Consider the following 18,135-nt stretch of genomic DNA (forward strand, 5'->3'; position numbering starts at 1 on the left):
ACACGCATACATTCAAAGTATCGTTGTACCTAAGCTAATGCTTTGTTTCGATAATTGCACCTCTGTAAACACCCCAAATTTTCACTCTTATCCAGTGCTCACATTTCATGTGTCATTGCATATCATTGCATGCATTCGACATACCATTTCATTGCACTACATGTCACTACATGACATTACATCTCATTTTCGAGATCCAGCACTCCTATTTTCAAAACATTCAATCCGAATTTGAGTTTTAAAGCTTTCTTTCAAAATCAATTTCAAAACCTGGGTTTTTAGTTAACATTCTATCATTTTCCAACCCCAGGACCTCATATTTCGAAATATTTTCTCAGAAAACAATCTGGATTCATTTCAAACTCAATTTTAATTGATTTCAATTCTCAGATGAGACCCATTTAGGTGATGTCGCTTCTGGATTCCTTTACTTGTCAAAAATCTCCAAAAATTTCAGAGTCCTAGTTGGATCAGGACTCTTTTTCCAGAGTCCAGTCGGATCAGAACTCTACTTTTCACTACCTTTTTACTTGTTTTCGGAGAAAACCTTTTAAAATCTTCTGTTTTGGCCAAAATTTTAGAGTTCTAGTTGGATCAGGACTCTTCTTCAAGAGTCCAGTCGGATCAGGACTCTTCTTCAGAGTTTCAATTGGATTGGGACTCTAATCTTTTACAGCTATTTTATCTATTTCAATCAAATCTTTCAAAATCTTTCAAAAAGAGTCAGAAACTCAGAGTTTTAGTCAAAACAGGACTCTGTTCAGAGAGTCCTAGTTGGATAAGGACTCTGATCCTGATTTAATTTTGAGAGAATCTTTCAGAAATCTTTCAATCTACCAAAACTATTATACTTTTATCAAAGAATTTCAAAATTCTGAGGTTTTATCTCAGAGTCCTGATCAAATCAGGATTCTACCCCAGAGTCCTGATCGAAGTAGGACTCTATCCAAAGTTCATTTTCTCGCTTCATTTTCACTGGTTTTCAAAAGATTTGCCCAAGTTTCATCATTTGCTCATCAGAAAACCAAAATTCTTAGAGTTCTGATCGAATCAGGACTCTTTTTTAGAGTCCTAATCAGATCAGGACTCTGAACCAAAATTCAATTTCATCCTGTTTTTAACTATTTTTCAAAATTCTCTCATTTGTTTTCACAAAAAATCCAAAAATATGAGAGTCCTAGTTCAATCAGGACTCTATTCTCAGAGTCTCAGTTGAATCAGAACTCTGTTCTATTTCAATACTTGTCATTGTTTACATTGTTCTTTTGTCTATTTTTCAGAAAATACCAAAAAAATCTAGAGTTTCAGTCCGATCAGGACTCTATCCCGGAGTCCTAGTCTAGTCAGGAGTCTGTTTTGAAGTCCGTTGTCATTTTCATTTTTTCATTTATTTCCATTTGTTTTCAAAAATTAGGTCATTTTATAGAGTCCAGTTAATTCAGGACTCTATTTCAGAGTTCTGATCGAGTTAGGAGTCTAACCCTGACTGTATTTTCTGACTTGTTTCACCATTTTCGATAAAATCTTTTCAAAAATTCCTTTATTTAGCTTTTAAAAACCAAAATCACAGAGTCCTAAGAGTTCAGGACTCTAACTCGGAGTTCCAGTTCGCTTGAGACTCTATTTTAAAAAATCTTCAATTTTAAATATCGATTTTAACCCCTTTTCAAAACCATTTTCAGTGTTTATTTCAAAATTCTTCAAAACTCGATGTGGGCCCACTCAGTTAGCACCATATCCAGAGGAGTTCTAATCCAGTTAGGACCCCATGCCATTTCAAAACTTTCATTTTAAAAGTTTGCTTTTGAAATCCGTTTGAAAACTCCTTCAATTTCAAGTTTTAAAATCGCTTTTTGAAAAACTCAAGTAGGGCCCACTCGGGGTGGCGCCATATTCGAGTAAGTTAGGGCTAGACTAGGGTTAGTCATTGTCCTAGTTAGGTTAGGGGTTTAGAGGAGTCAAAATCAATTTTGAAAATCCATTTTATTTAAGTTTTAAACCATTGGTTTTTAAAGGTTTTAAATTCAAGTTTTTAAAACCAAATGTGGGTCCATACTAGGTGGTGCCACATTTGGACTTTCTAGGGTTTAATTAGGTGTTAATTAGGGATTAATTAGAGTCCATTTAGGTTAGAATTCTCTAAAAAAATCATCCTCCCCATGTGGTTTATCAAAAACAATTAAAAAGAGTCCAAAAAATCAAAACTCTTCCTAACAAATCCAAAAAAAAAATAAATTCTATAAATAGGGGACCTAAAGGGGGTCAAGGAGAGCTCTTTTTCTCTCAAATTTTTGTGGCCTCTCTCTCCTCTCCAGCACCTCTACCTTCCTCCATTGCAGCTGCAGCCCCAAGGTGAGTTTATTTAATATTATTTTATTATTATTTTATTAGTTTTTTATAATTTTTCAATAGATTTCACCATGAAAACTCTTGTGTTCATGGATTTAACCATGGATTTCATCCAAGAACCCAAAAATAGACCCAAGAAGATGATCTAACTCAGTTTGAGGGTGATTTCAAGGATTCTAATCCATTAGAATCGATGAGAGGTATGTTTTTCATGTTCTTAACCGACGAAACGTGAGATTTGCCCGTTAAATGGGTTAAATCCGTGATTTCAAAGGTGAAAGCAAATTCCATCCATTGATTTCCGGTATTTTATTTATTTATTTATTTATCCATGTTTATTACACGTTTTCCAGCATAGAAATAATTTTTATTTTACTGTTTTAGTGTTTATTTTATTGTTTTTCATTAGTTAATGCATGTTTTCTCAAAGTTTATTAGATTTTTGTGTGTTTTTAGTTTAGAACAGAAAAGAGCATGCTGTTTCGGATTGAAATATTCACTTTTAATTGCTGATTTTTTTATATGTGATACATGAATATGTAATTGAACTACTGTAAAAAAATCAGAGTTTTTGGGATTCGGGAACATTGTCAGAAAAATCAGACATCAAATCGGGTTTTTAAAGCTTTAAAATCATTGTTAAAATCAGGAAGGTAACTTTCTGTGATGATATTTTTCTCATCCTATGTCCGATTTAAAATATGTAAAGTTCCATGGATTCATATTGATTAGATCTATATAATGTGAAATTTTGAGATTTTTTGATATCTGTTTAGTATTTTTCCTCTGTCAGAGACTCTGATTTTCAATTTTGAGATTCAGATTAGATCCGAAAATGGAATTGAAATCTAGAATTGGAATTGGATTCTGGATCCTAAACAGAAAGGGATCCGAGATTTGGAATCCAAGATGGACTTTGGGTTATGGATCCTGAAATGGAGTGGATCTGAAGTCTGAGATCCAAACGTAGAATTGGACTCTGGATCCTAAGATGGATTTGGATCTGAAATCTGAGATCCAAGGTAGAGTTGGACTCTGGATCCTAAGATGGATTTTGGATCTGAAGTCTGAGATCCAATGTAGAGTTGGACTCTGGATCCTAAGATGGATTTGGATCTGAGGTCTGAGATCCAAGGTGAAATTGGATTCTGGATCCTATAAGGAAATTGGATCTGAAGTCTAAGATCCAAAAGTGGAATTGGATTCTGGATCCTAAAATGGATTTTGGATCTGAAGTCTGAGATCCGATATGAATGTTGAATCCTGGATCCTAAAATGGATTTGGAGTTTTGTTAAATTCAGAAGATGAATCAAGAATTTCCAAATTTGAATTGACCTTGAAATATATAATTTGAATCTTGAATATACAAAATGAATTTCAAAGTCAATTTAGACTTTGAATTTAAAGTTTGAATTTGAATTTTTAGAAGATGAAGAGAATCTAAAAGTTAAATTGAACTTTGGATTTGATTTGGAGTTTTGAATATAAATTGAATTTGGAATTTCAAAGTCAAATTTGAACTTTGAAATCTGACTTGAATTGGAAATTTTGAATATAAAATACATTTGAAATCTCAAAGTTAAATTGAACTTTTGAGATTGAAAATGAAAATAGAATTGAAAATGAAGAGATGAATTAGTTTTTACAAGAATTGAAGATTGATTGAAGAAGATATTTACATCACTTGGAGTTTTGAAAAAAACGAATTTTTGGAAAGCATGATGCAGTTCTATCCTAATTGATGAATGAATTTAAAGAATTTGAAATTAAATTTTAAAAAGCTATTCCATTCTTTAGATGAATCAAAATAAGATTGAAGATATAATACATCCTTGACTATGGTCATTGAATGTATTATATAATAATCTATATTTAAATTCAGGTGAAAAATAAAACATATTTTTGTGCTTTTATAGAGTTTAAAATGGAATTAACTCTCAATATACCCTGACTATGGCCATTGGTATATATTTTGAGCCAATTCTAAGTTAAACTCTAATAAAAGAAAGAAATATTTGAAAATATGATGATTTTTGAAGAGGATCCAGTGTGGATCCAATGTTATTTTATAAAAGATAAAAATCCTAAGTTTTGTTTACACCCTGACTATGGCCATTGATGTAAATCATCAACTTAGGATTAATTACCTCTTACGAAATGGTGCACGTGCCATTCGTGTTTCACCATTTGTGAGAATTTGAGAAATAAAGGAAAAAAGAAAGAAAAAAAAATGCATGAAAACAAGCAAATTAATAATATTTACAATGCTCATTTATTCTATCTAAAACAGAAAATGTAAATGATTCTCATTATATCTAGCTATTACAAGTCTGCGAATTTACATTGAAAATTACAAAAGATTCTATCTTCAGAAAGAGAAAATGACAATTTTCATATTTTCCTTGCAAAACAAAATGAGTTAGTATGAATGAAAGAGGATAACAATACCCTGTGATACGAAATGGATTAGAGATACGGATGAGATATTCATGACTGAATACATGTGCACATGGGAATAAACAGAAATTCATGAAAGAGGTATATACGTATCTTATGCCTTTTGATTAAAGGATGACTACATATCTTTTACCTAAGGCCAATGAAAAAGAGAAGGAAACAATGCTTGACTTATATGATGCTGAATGAGATGGGAGAAGGAATATTATATATAACCAAAGAACTTCAGCTGGAGGTTAAAGGGATTCTAACAAGTGGCTGGGCTGGGAAAAGTGAAAACAGGCAAATAGCAGGGTATACAATGAGGTAATAGCTGGAAATAAACAGGAAGGGTGAAGGACATGTTACAGCTGATAATGGTGCAAATAGGGACTTGTGTAGGTGAAGAAGTGATAGAGGCAATAGGGGAGCATGAGTATGTATGAAGGAATAAGGTAAATACGACTGGAGAAGGTAAGTAGACACAGCATTGCTGCTGTGAAGATGTGAACATGGGCTGGAGCATAGAGGTGCTGTGAAAGACTATGTAAATGGACATGCTGGGCTGGTATACAGTGTATAGAGGTGTGGTAAGTGTAAAAATGGATAACAGTGCAAATGTTGCTGTGAAAGTATGATTGAACATGTATATCGTTGGACATGAAGGCATAAATGTAGTAAGAAGTGATGAAAGTGTGGTGGTGAAATGGAGATAACAGCCGATGGATACAGTGAATGGTGTTGTGACCCTGTGCAACAGTGAACAAAACAGATGGCAAGTATGTACAGGAAATACAAAAAAATGTACACAGGTGGAGTGCAGTGGGGTGGCTACAACCGATGCAGGGAATGGAACTGATGATAGGCGATGAGCTGAATCTAATAAGGCCATGACTACTAACAGAAAATGCTATGAAATGCAAATGTCATGTGCAGCGTGGAGAAAAATATAAACTTCATGATGATGGTATTGACAGGGACTTGTGTAGGTGAACATATAACAGTGGAGGCTTATGAGGCAGTAGGAGTGAATGTTGTAGCGTTGGAAAGCTAAAATGGCTGGATGCTACAGGATTGCGTGGGATATGGTTCAGCAGTGGGAACATACCACAGCGTGAAGTGGGTAGACTGTGAAATCGTGAATGGAAGTGATGGGTTGTAGTAAGTGAGGCTACAGGATGGTGAGACACTATTGGAAATCTGATGCAATCATGACAGAAATGACCAGAGTGTATGATGGAGATGCTGCATATAATAATAGTACACTGAAAATGATTTTAATGAAACGTAGGTATATGGTGAAAGATGTGCAAGCAATGAATATAACAGTGAAAGGTAAAAGGAAAGGCTGATGATGAGTACTTAATGAAATGCAAAATGATATGAATCGCCTATGCAGACACTGGTGAAGACGTTGCAAAGGCACTGCCTTGATTTGAGAGGGGGATCAGGACTCCTTTTATTGTGGCTTCCTGTCGAGGAAATGCTTTGGGGAGATTGCTTCTTTAATGCCTTATAGAGAGGAGAACTCAGGAAGGAAAAAGGGGAGAATGAAGACGATGAGAAGACCTGATGTCGGTGGATTGTAATGAGTATTGATAATCCTTGATGAGAAGAAGTAGTAGAAGAAGCTTGTGTGAAGATGGATTCAAAGAAAAAAAAATGGATAATCAACAATGGTGGGTACTGCTTCTCCGATATTGGCAATGGATTTTGATTCTGATTTTCTTTGCTTGATCAGAGAAGATCTGAGAGAAGGCACATTAGAAGTAGAGGGGAGAAGAGGAAGAGGACCGGTGGTGTGGTGAAGGCGGATCCTGAAGAAGAGGATGGAGAGATTCTTTTAAAGGGAAGGAGGAGGATTCGGGAAGGAATCGGTTGAAGATGGAAGGCTGAGGGAAGAAGAAGCTATTTGAAGATGGCGGGTAGGCAAGCGAGAGGGAGGATGCGCGGGAGATGGCCGTTGCCTCTTTTCCAAATTTCAAAAAGAAGGCCCCCTTGAAAGAATTTTTGTAAAAAAAATTATTCAAAAAGAGGTTTTTGGCAAAAGTTCAATTTTTCAAGTTTTAAAACCATTTGCTTTCCTCAATTTTTTTGATTTTTGTATCATTTTCCCATTTTTTTGTATTTTTGTAATAGAAAAACTAAGATTTTATGAAAACAAAGTTTAAATACTAAATTTTTGTATTTTTTCTGAGAAATATTTAAAAAAATGTTTTCCCGAGAATTTCAGGCCATTTTGGGGAAATTTCTTCAGAAGAAGGGGTTTGGACCCAAGTTTTGAGAAAATGTTTCGAGTTTTGACAATCGAATCGTGAAATACAACGCGATGGATCCGAACAAATGCCGGATGGACTGTCCGAGCTATTTAAAAACCATTTTTGGTATTTTCTGTAATTTTAATTTAAAATTTGGACGATGAGACTCGGATTTGGATCTGGACAATGGATCCAGTTCCGAAATCAATTTAAACATATAAAATGAACTTAATTTCAGTAAAATTTGAGAAATGAACTGGAATTTAGATTTAAAAATGACTCATTTGCTCAAAAAATGAATTTAGGGGCAAGAAGGGTATATTTAAAAGATTTTGAAAAATTTGGGGTGTTCACAGATGCCCCTCTTTGCTACTAAGTCGGTTGAAAGCCGAGCTTAGTGGCAAAGAAAACACTCCAAATTTTGAAAAAATGCCCCAGTCAGTAGATCTGAACTGGGTGTGGAAGAATTATGGCTTTTCAGGCTTAAAGCCTTGTTCTGAATGGCTTGGGGGGACGAAATCCTTGACAATGATATGACTGAATGATAGAGATGAGGAAATCGTGATGGGATTTTGGGTGAAGATCCCGAGATGATGAAAGATAAGAAGTTTGATCAAGTCTCATGAATGAGGCAAGATCAGCCTTTGAATGACTCAGGTTTAGCCCTTAACCTGGATGGGACAAAGATATATCAAGATAATTTGAATGGGATAAGGAGTATGTGATGACCTTGATGGGACATTTTTGAGAAAATGCCTCATGAGATGAAGCTCAAGTAGGATTTTATTCTGGATGGGTATACAAAGCATGAATTCCTCGATGAGAAGAACCATGATGGGATTGGAGGAAAATACCTCGTTGAAACGAGAGAAACTCGTCAGAACGAGACTCAGGTCTAACTCAAACCTGAAAAAGGAAGATACCTTGAGGGGCGAGGTTCAGGCTTAACCCTTAACCTGAAGGGGGGCGACCATATGGAATCCTCGAGTGAAGAAACCATGATGGGACCTTCGGAGTTTGGATAAACAAATCCAAAAGGGGTTTGCGAAAGGAGGAAGGAAATGGGGTTCCCTTAAGCTTTGAAAAAGGGAGGATCTTGGGCGTCTCATGGCTGAGATTGAAATAGCTTTTGAATTTTAATGACCTTTCGCAAAAAGTTCAGGTTTGACCCTTAGCCTGAGTGGGAACAACCATACGGATTTCTCCAAAACCGTGATGGGACAGGAGAGATACTTCAACTGAATGGGGTAACTCTTCTGGGAATGTGAGAGATGGAAAATGAGAAGATGTGAGACAAATGAATGATGAATAAGGTAACAGGAGGCGAATCTTTCGATGGTGTGAAAGAGGAATAAGGCGAACCTTGAATCTCTTGACAAGGCGAAAGATGGAAGAGGGCAAATCCTTTGGAGAGGAGAAGGTGAAAGTGAAATATGAAGATGGCGATGAAGATGGCAATAGTAAGGAGAAGGCGAAATGTGAAATATGAAGAAGGCAATCCTTTTAACAAGGAGAAGGCAAAATGTAAGATATGAAGAAGGCAATCCTTTTAACAAGGAGAAGGCAAAATGTAAGATATGAAGAAGGCAATCCTTTTAACAAGGAGAAGGCAAGTCTCTCGACAAAGCGAAAGACGAGGAAGGCGAACATTTAATCAAGGAGAAAGGCAAATCTTTTGACAATGTAAAAAGATAGGGAAGGCGATCCTTTTATCAAGGAGAAGGCGAGTCTTCCGACCAAGCGAAAGAAGGAGAAGGCAATCCTTTCATCAAGGCGAAGGCGAGTCTTTCGACAAAGTGAAAGACGAGGAAGGCAATCCTTTTATCAAGGAGAAGGCAAATCTCTCGACAAAGTGAAAGACGAGGAAGGCAATCCTTTTATCAAGGAGAAGGCGAGTCTCTCGACAAAGCAAAAGATGAAGAAGGCAATCCTTTTATCAAGAAGAAGGCGAGTCTCTCGACAAAGCGAAAGACGAAGAAGGCAATCCTTTTATCAAGGAGAAGGTGAGTCTCTCGACAAAGCGAAAGACGAAGAAGGCAAAACCAAGATGTATCAAAACAGATGTCAAGTTCTTATTTCTTTATCAGGAAAGCTGGAAAATTTTGCCAAAATGATAAAATTTATAGTTGTTTCAAGGTAATTATAAGGTAAGCACTTTCGAAAGATGTTCCCTCTTCCACCTAGAGTATTACCCCCAACTAGGTTAACTCTATAGAATCCAGAATCAAAGCCAAATTTTTGTTTGTTGGTTTTTTTCTTTAAGGATGCTATCAATTTCCTTGATATGAAAGGAGAGGAAATATCCTTAGCTTCATAAAAGTAATTGGATGAAAAGATATTGATAGAAGAATTTCACATAGATAAAGAAGATTCTTTGCAATTTGGGCAGTTTGATATCCTGGGTATTTTCCCATGATGATCTTTTTGCACTCTTTTGAGTCATGGGGCTTTCTTGAGCTTTTACATCATCCTTCATTTTGGAGATGTCCTGACTTTTCTCTCTTTTTCGGGGAAGGGTACGTCACAAACTCCTTCATCTTGAAGATGTTCCGATCCTTCATTTATCTCAGGGATTATATATGATGGTATTGGCTCAAAGGTCTTTAGATGATAGCTGGAATCAAATATCTTTTAGGGTTTGTCGGTAGGTCCATCACATCCGCCTTCATCTCGACGGTGATCTGAACTTTCCCTGAAAGGATCCGTCACAAACTCCGTCATCTTGGAGATGTTTCGAATCTTCTTTGGCCCCGGGGGTCTACTCGCCTAATTCACATTCATCTTGACGACAATTGAGAGATCCCTTTTGCGGATATTTGATTTGCAGCTTAGCTGACTGGAGGAGACACGAATTGGGTAGGTTCTTTTCAGACTGCCCAGGATATTTCCACTGTCTTACTGTCAAAGAATAATCTTTAAGAATGTGCCATAGTTATGATCAATATCAGCTCATTTTATGGCTTTTCAGCGTCATTAAATTTTCCTTCGCGAGTCATATCAAAGATTTTTCTTCATCCTCTTGGTTGACCAACAGAAAATTTGAAGTTTGAGCCTTTCTTCACAAAAGCTTCGCCCTTTTGGAAGGAATACTAAGGAGATTTGAGGAAATTCTTTATGTAATAAAAGTTTGAGATCAACAACTATATTATGGCAAGTTGGCAATATATTCCTGAAATCCTTGATGATGAAACCTTTGCTTAACATCGAATTTTGACATATCAGTGGGATTCTGTGGAAGAATCCAACATGAGGCTGAATTCTGAAGGTAAATGTGAATTTAAAGTTCTGAAGGTAAGCTTGACATAAAACAGGATTTTGAAGGTAAGCCTTTGAAAGAATATCCGAATCAGGACTCAGATTCTACAAGGAAAACAGGAAAATTTTAAAACTCGAGTTTTCAAAGGGAAACTGGAAGGTTCGAGTCGGGGCTCGAATCTCAAGGGAAGACTTGAAAATTCATTTATTGAAGGCAAGAAAATTCGAGATAAAACTCAAATTTTTGAAGGACAGCAGGAAGGTTCGAGTCAGGGCTCGAATCTCAAAGGAAAACTTGAAAATTCATTTATTGAAGGCAAGAAAACTCGAGATAAAACTCAAATCTTCGAAGGAAAGCAGGAAGGTTCGAGTCAGGGCTTGAATCTCAAAGGAAAACTTGAAAGTTCATTTATTAAAGGCAAGAAAACTTGAGACAAAACTCAAATTTTCACAGGAAAGCAGAAAAATTCGAGTCAAGGCTCGAATCTCGAAGGAAAACTTGAAAGTTTAGATTTGGAAGGAAAGAAGACTCGAGTTAAGACCCAAGTCTTCAAGGAAAGCTGAAAAATTTGAGTCAAAGCTCGAATCTCAGGGAAAGAGTTGGAAGTTCGAGTCGAAACTCGAATCTCAAAGGAGAATTGATGAGAAGGGATAGAAATAGATGGAAGATTGACAGAATTTGAGGAAAATTGAGGAAAGATTGTGACCTGAGGGCTAACTGATCGGTCAGCTAGACACTAGCACGAGTGCTAGGTTTACCTGTATGAGTACTGAATTTTTCAAAAAATGCCCCAGTGTATGTACTGAGTTTTCTGATGGAGATTTGAAGAAAAAGGGGACACCGACATTCTTTAAGATACTTGAGATTTGAGCAAGAATGATTGTCGGTGTTTTCGGGATTTTCCCTTATCTTGAAGGGGAAATGGAATAGACATTTTGATGAGAATTTAGAAAGGAATGATTCAGGTTTACCCCTTAACCTGAAAGGGGAGAAAAATAAAATTTATAAAAAATGAAGAAGAAGAAAAGAAAAGAAATTTTGAGAATTTATTTTGGAAAAGAATTCTCACAGGTAGCATTGTTGCTCCTATGAGGGGTTTCAGGATTTTCCCTTATCCTGAATGGGAAGAAGAATAAAATTTAAAAAAAAAAAAAAAAAAAAATTTAACGAAGGGAAATTGATATAAATCTAGAAACTCAATAAAGATTTGATAAAACTTGTATTTACAAAAGAATCCTCATAGGTAGTGTCATCGCTCCTACAAGGGGTCTCAGGATTTTCCCTTATCCTAAATGGGAGCACCTCGGACAACGAGGGTCAGGTTTATCCCTTAACCTGAGTGGGAACATAAGAATAAAGGAAATACCTCATGGGAAAGAGACATCAGGTTTATCCCTTAACCTGAAAGGGTATAAGAATAAAGGAAATACCTTATGGGAAAGAGGCATCAGGTTTATCCCTTAACCTGAAAGGGGAGAGTTTTGATAAAATTTAATAGGATTGAGGAGAAATTGATAAAACTTAATAAAATTTTTGATAAAATTGATATGAACTTGATAAAATGAATGCAATTGATAAAAATATCAAACTTAACTAAAAATTTATAAGATTTAAGAGAAAAAGGAGTTTTTCTGATCCTGCCTGCATATGGGATCTTGAAAGGAAAATGTTTATTTGAAAGATGAAAAATCATTTTTTGGGAAGAAAATCTACTGTAAGAAGAATGATCAGTGTGAGAACTGATCCTTCAAATCAAACATGAGAGATCATCATGAGGGTCAAATTTTGAAGGCAATGGTTTGAAAATATATTTTTGAAGAAGAAGATCAACAATAGATCTGATTTCTAAAAACAACAGTTCGAGGCTGATAATAAGATCAATACAAGGGTTGATCTTTGAAGATAATGTTTAAAAATCAATCTTGAAAGATAAGACCAACACAGGGATTGATCTTTGAATATAATGATTTAAAACCCATTTTTGGAAGATAAGATCAATGCAAGGATTGATCTTTGAATATGACGGTTTGAAAAACCAAACTTGGAAGACAAGACCAACACAGGGGTTGATCTTTGACTATAATCATTTAAAATCAATTTTTGGAAGATGAGACCAATGCCAGGATTGATCTCTGAATATAACGTTTTGAAAAACCACTTTTGGAAAATATGATCAACACAAGATTTGAGACCTATTTTGGAAGATAAGACCAACTCAAGGGTTGATCCTTTAATGCAATGGTTCAAAAACCTATTTTGGAAAACATGATCAACACGAGGGTTGATTTTTCAATGCAATGGTTCGAAAACCTATTTTTGAAAACATGATCAACACGAGGGTTGATTTTTGACAAAGCTTAGACCGAAGAATATTTGAACTCTTTGGTCATAACGAAGACTTTTTGAAATTTCATGATTTTTGAGAAGGCCCTCATAGGTAATATCATTTCTCTCATGAATGATGTCAGGATTAGTCCCGCATTCTGAAAAGAACAGGAATTTAAATGCGGTTTTAATAGAAGCCGATGGAAAGATTTTTGAAATATAGATTTTCAAAAGCAAATGCCCCTATGTGGCAGAGGAAGAAAGTATTGTGATATTAGAGATATAAAGGAAAATTGACATTTCATTTGACGAGCAAAACTGATAACAAAGAATTGAAATATTTACAAGTATTTTGACCAAAAGGTCACAAAAGGAATGGACTGACTGGCAAAAGGGGAGAAAAAGTAGGAGAATTCTGACATCTTTAGTCTTCTGAGTAAGCCGGGGAGAGACTTGGTCATGACGGCTAGGTCATCTTCCTCTTCGTCTTCAACAAAGAGACTCTTGTCGACGCAATCTTGAACAATATTTTTGAAGACGAAGCAGTGATCAGTGTCATGCCCCACTGCTCGATGGAACTTGCAGAACTGATTTGTGAACCTACCCATGACCGTGGGAGGATCTGTGACTTTTGGGAGTTTAACCAATCCTTTGGCCAGCATGAATTCAAGGGCTTCTTCGAGCGTTTGCTTCAGAGGAGTGAACTTACGATCATTACTCCAACCTTCACGCTTTATCTTTTCTTTTTGCGGTAAGTTAGACTGAGACGGCTTGTTATTCTGCTTGGAAGACTTTTCCCTTTGAGCTGCGCCGTGGTTCTGACCATTCTTGCTGTCATTTCTGTTTCTTCTACTGCTGTCAAGATCATTGCCAGAGGTATCAGCCGCATGAGTGAACTGCGCTTTCTTCTTCTGGTCTTGGATGCTTTTGGCCAGAGGCATGCCCTCGTAAAGCCCACTTTCTATTCTTGCCTCGAGCCATTCGGCTTGTTCAATCAACTTGATAAAGGATTTTGCTGGAGAAGTGGCAATGAGGCTTCTCAGGGGTTGAGAGAAATTGCCGAGGATTATTTGCAATGCGTGCTCCTCTGGGATGGGTACTTTCATCTTATTACAGGTGCTTCTCCACCTGTGGATGAATTCTCCTGCTCTTTCAGTCTCATTCTGCTTTAAGTTGTAAAGGTGATTGAGCGTAGGTGAAACCTCAGTGTTGAATAAGAAGCGCTCAATGAACAAATTTACCACTTTATCGAACTCTCGTAGTTCGATAGGAATGATGTGGTCAGCATACCACCTGGCTGCTATACCCTCTAGACTGCGGGGAAAGCAAATGAACAGAGCCCTGTTGTCTTTTCTGAATCGGCTGCATTCTGCATAAAATGTGGCTAAATGGGCTTTAGGGTTGCCAGTTCCATCAAACTTGAGAAATTTACGAGGAAGGTTCTCCAGGTTATCGTCCCCATCTAGACCATCGTAAAAATCTTCGCCAGTGTAGGTCTGCTTGCCCTTATCCTTGGCTTGAATGTCTTTAATTGCTCCATTCATCTCCTTCATCTTTTTGCTCATCAGGTCCTCTGCTGGGGTCCCAGACTTGGGCTTGTTGACGGATTCGGGCTCTTCTGCAGCTATCTTTGTAGACTGTTTTGGAAGATTCTGCTTGTAGACAATCTGCTCTTCTTCTTCTGATTCTTCCTCGACTGACTCAGATTCCTCAGAAGTAGTGTCGGGCTGTACCTTCTTTTTGATGATTCTGACTTGCTTCTTTACAGGCTTCTTCCTCAGCTTGCTTTTAGGAACTGCCTCTTTCAGCTTGGCCTCGGCTTGTTCCGACATCATCCTCGCCATCATCTTTTGGAACATATCATACATAGCGGAGTCGATGTCATCTTTCTTGTTCTGACCCTGTCCCTTGACTGATTTAGGAGAGCTCATCTCTTCCGCCTCACTGTCGCTGAGTTGAGGAACTGTTTCTTTTCCCGCTCTTGTCGTGACCATTTTTGAAATATCAGTGCTCCCTCTGTGGAGGAAAAGTGGAGGTTTTTAGACCCAAGAAACGTTTTGGAGAAGTTTTGACAAGAGGAAGGATTTAGGTTGAAATCTGAAAAAAATTGTATCCCATTACTAGGGATTGAATCACCTCAACATTTGTGACAATTGCGTTGTTTACTCTACGAGGGGGAGTAACCAACTAAAAACATGAGGAAAGATGCTTTAAAAAGGATATTTCTTGATGAAAAGAGATTTTATTTATGAAAATATAAACAAGAATATAAAATCAGAAGAAAAATAAGAGAAAAAGGCAAAATTTGAGAATAAATGGTAAAGATTTTAAATTTTGAAGAACTTGCAGGCAGGATCAGAAGAATTTTTGAAGAAATTTTAGAAGAAGAAAAAGAAGAGAAAGAAAAATACACCTGGGTTTTAAAAACAAAGAGGAAATTTTGAAATATATACCCAGGGTTTTTGGAAAATATAAGGAAAATATAAAATATCATACAATCACAGATATACAAACAAGGATGCGCAAACAACACTCCCTAAAGCTGACTCTATATGCAATATTTGAAATGGTTGATAGGACCTTAATCCTAACTCTAAGATTTAGATCATCTGATTTCAATCAAGGTATGCCGATATACTCAAGCCGAAGCTCGAAGTACGTGGCATATAAGATATCTCTTCGGTTCTAAGGTAAAGGCTTCCCAACATCCTTGAGCACCTACCGATATACCTCGGACTATGGCCCTTAGGTACGTGGTAGGGGGCGCGAACCCAAATAAGTGGTCCAGTTGTGAGGCTCTCTCCCGAACTAAGGTTCAGTGAGACAACCCAGCAACATGAAGACCGGGACAATATAGGTAGGGATGTTTTCAAAATATGATCAACATGCAATAAAATCATAAGGCTCTAATGCAAGTCCTAAAGAGATAGATTTAAATAAAGAGAAGCATACACTTGCATACATTGTTTTGCATTCAATCCCTAAAATTGAGGAGAGTTGTATTTAAGATCTAAATCTAATGTGAACATGGATATAATCTCCTCAATATGGTCCTACCAAACCATACTTAGATCCTATATGCAATGATGTCAGCTTTAGGACAGAGTCTAGGCTCCTAAGGTTTGCATGAAAATGTAGCTGACATAGAAGAATAAAGACTTAGAAAATATTTAAGCAAAGCAAAGGCATAGATTCAACCGGACGAAGACGAAGGTCCCATCACGGTAGCCAAAACTGTGATCATCACAAAATTTTTCCTCTCTTGTGGTTTCTCTCTCTTCCTTCTCTTTCCCTTTTCTAACCTCTATTTTCCTCCTTTTTGAAGGGAGAAAAATAAAAGAAAGAAAAGAGAGAGAGAAGAGAAAAGAAAGAAAGAGAGAAGAGGAACTCTTTTGTGCGGTCTCACTTGACCTTGATTTGAAAAATATTTAGAAATTTAACTCACCTCCGTTTTGAAAATTTGCGGGAAAAATGGAGAGACGGGATTCGCTCGTCGGTACGAGGTTCGACCGTTCCTGGCGCCTTTACCAGGGGTAATCGAACCAAGGATCGAATTTATGCCTTTTGCTTTGCCTAAATATAATCTAAGAATTTATTCTAACTCTAAATGCACAAAGAATCATACTTGTGCAATGCAAGGATGTATGCTCTTTTGAAAAGAATGTTTTTGAAAATTTCCAAGTATTTCTGAGATAGACTTGATAGTAGAGTGAAGAAGTGATCTAACTTAGAACTTGTAATAGATGAGAGAAGTTCTAAGGCTTTGAAGTAAATCAGAGTTGGAAGAATAAATCTTGATTTTGAGAAGAAGGATTTCAAGATTTGAAATAAAAGGAAATGAAGTTTCAGAGTCGGAAATGGACTTTGAATTTTGAACTTAAATTTAGGAAAGGAAATGAATACTTGAGATGGAATTGAATTTAGATTTCGAAGTTTGAAATTGGAGTAGACTGAGAAAATCAAATGGTATTTAAGAATAGAAAATGGATTTAAGAGATTCAGATTAGATCCGAAAATGGAATTGAAATCTAGAATTGGAATTGGATTCCGGATCCTAAACAGAAAGGGATTCGAGATTTGGAATCCAAGATGGACTTTGGGTTATGGATCCTGAAATGGAGTGGATCTGAAGTCTGAGATCCAAACGTAGAATTGGACTCTGGATCCTAAGATGGATTTGGATCTGAAATCTGAGATCCAATGTAGAGTTGGACTCTGGATCTTAAGATGGATTTTGGATCTGAAGTCTGAGATCCAATGTAAAGTTGGACTCTGGATCCTAAGATGAATTTGGATCTGAGGTCTGAGATCCAAGGTGAAATTGGATTCTGGATCCTATAAGGAAATTGGATCTGAAGTCTAAGATCCAAAAGTGGAATTGGATTCTGGATCCTAAAATGGATTTTGGATCTGAAGTCTGAGATCCGATATGAATGTTGAATCCTGGATCCTAAAATGGATTCGGAGTTTTGTTAAATTCAGAAGATGAATCAAGAATTTCCAAATTTGAATTGACCTTGAAATATATAATTTGAATCTTGAATATACAAAATGAATTTCAAAGTCAATTTAGACTTTGAATTTGAAGTTTGAATTTGAATTTTTAGAAGATGAAGAGAATCTCAAAGTTAAATTGAACTTTGGATTTGATTTGGAGTTTTGAATATAAATTGAATTTGGAATTTCAAAGTCAAATTTGAACTTTGAAATCTGACTTGAATTGGAAATTTTGAATATAAAATACATTTGAAATCTCAAAGTTAAATTGAACTTTTGAGATTGAAAATGAAAATAGAATTGAAAATGAAGAGATGAATTAGTTTTTACAAGAATTGAAGATTGATTGAAGAAGATATTTACATCACTTGGAGTTTTGAAAAAAAGGAATTTTTGGAAAGCATGATGCAGTTCTATCATAATTGATGAATGAATTTGAAGAATTTGAAATTAAATTTTAAAAAGATATTTCATTCTTTAGATGAATCAAAATAAGATTGAAGATATAATACATCCTTGACTATGGTCATTGAATGTATTATATAATAATCTATATTTAAATTCAGGTGAAGAATAAAACATATTTTTGTGCTTTTATAGAGTTTAAAATGGAATTAACTCTCAATATACCCGGACTATGGCCATTGGTATATATTTTGAGCCAATTCTAAGTTAAACTCTAATAAAAGAAAGAAATATTTGAAAATATGATGATTTTTGAAGAGGATCCAATGTGGACCAAGTGTTATTTTATAAAAGATAAAAATCCTAAGTTTTGTTTACACCCTGACTATGGCCATTGATGTAAATCATCAACTTAGGATTAATTACCTCTTACGAAATGGTGCACGTGCCATTCGTGTTTCACCATTTGTGAGAATTTGAGAAATAAAGGAAAAAAGAAAAAAAAAAATGCATGAAAACAAGCAAATTAATAATATTTACAATGCTCATTTATTCTATCTAAAACAGAAAATGTAAATGATTCTCATTATATCTAGCTATTACAAGTC

The sequence above is a fragment of the Nuphar pumila genome, chromosome 1 (genome assembly GCF_984573655.1).
Source record: "Nuphar pumila chromosome 1, dmNupPumi1.hap1.1, whole genome shotgun sequence".
NCBI lineage: Eukaryota > Viridiplantae > Streptophyta > Magnoliopsida > Nymphaeales > Nymphaeaceae > Nuphar > Nuphar pumila.